This window comes from Mercenaria mercenaria, chromosome 7 (genome assembly GCF_021730395.1).
Source record: "Mercenaria mercenaria strain notata chromosome 7, MADL_Memer_1, whole genome shotgun sequence".
In the NCBI taxonomy this organism is placed as follows: Eukaryota; Metazoa; Mollusca; class Bivalvia; order Venerida; family Veneridae; genus Mercenaria; species Mercenaria mercenaria.
Genome location: NC_069367.1, coordinates 38127189 through 38128850, shown reverse-complemented (window position 1 = coordinate 38128850; position 1662 = coordinate 38127189).

Sequence of the window (1662 nt, the reverse complement as noted above, 5' to 3'; positions counted from 1 at the left end):
CTTTTAACTCAATAGCTTTGGTAGTTTAGGAGAAAAGTTTACCTAAACATAAAACTTAACCAAGGAATCTGATTTTCTAAGTCCAAAAGGGGCCATAATCCTTGCAAAAAGCTAGATGGAGTTATGTTCCTTTCTGTACAGAGTCAGCTTTTGATGGTAAACAAGTGTTGCAAGTTTCAAAGCAATAGCTTTAATAGTTTAGGAGAAAAGTTGACCTAAACATAAAACTTAACCAAGAAATCTGATATTTTCTAAGTCCAAAAGGGGCCATAATTCTTGCAAAAAGCAGGATGGAGTTATGTTTCATGCTGTACAGTGGCAGCTAATGATGGTGAACAAATGTTGCAAGTTTTAAAGCAATAGCTTTGATAGTTTAGGAGAAAAGCTGACCTAAACATAAAACTTAACCAGGCAACGCCGATACAGACACCGACGCCGGTCAAGTGATGACAATAACTCATCATTTTTTTTCCAAAAATCAGATGAGCTAAAAACTAACCAGGCTAAAATAAACAATAAAGAAACAATGGAAGAAACATTATCCCTTTTAAGATTTATTATCAGCATAAAAATGTTTTGACAGTTTCAAGAATATCTCATTAAAAATGTAATATCATATAATAACAGTATATTTGGTATATATTTTTATCCATCAAAGTATGTTCTTTTTACATGCATTATATATAATACACTTAAACACACAATGTCTAATTTATTCCACATACTTCTCCTCTTTCGTTTGTTTGAAAATTAATCTAATTTTATATTTTGAAAAGACAGTTTCACTGAAACCATAAAAGGAACACTTTATGCAGGAGTGATCACCGTGACGTCACGCGCTAACATCTGTTTATCTGGTGGTTGGCAAAACAAATGTTTTTACACCGTTTGCGTATGGAATCAGAATTTTTAATTTTTAATAACTTTTTTGCTCATTTATGGATTTTCAAAATTCAAAAAGATTTGAAATACTTACAATTTTCATATTTTTGTATCCAAATATCTTAAGACTTTTTTTCAATGAACAACCGTTTTAAATGACATACAATTTTTAAAGCGGCGTAGTGATTTTCAAAACTTTTAGAAAAACAGTGTAAGTTAAACGTTCATAATTAATCCATTTTATTTCGAAATAACAAGTAAAAGTAATCAATAAATTGCTTGTTTTATAACCTTTGCATTGATCAAAAAATTATTGATGTAATTTGTGTTTTAATAAAGTGTAGACCGTTAGAAAAACATCACCGTTTACAAAAAACATGGACGATCGGCTTCTGCCCACCCGATCGCTGTTTTATCAGTTCTAAAAATAGCAAATACACCGGATTTGTATACAAACACGATCTCTCCTATATAGTTAATCAATACAACAACTGTGTAACTCACCTTTTGTTACACATGATATGTAACAAGATGGCATAGCAAAATCAAAACAATAAATACAAAAACAATAAATAAAATAAAAATATTGCAAAACAATTTGTGTACATATCCTAATTTGATCAAGAAGACTTAGATGTACCTGAAATAAACTAATCTACATCAAAACAATGAACAAAACACTGGAAAATTCTCATAAAAATTTGAGCACTCTGTATATCACAGTATTCAAAGTATATGGATGGACATTCTGCAATTGTGTATTATGATGAGTCGGTAATG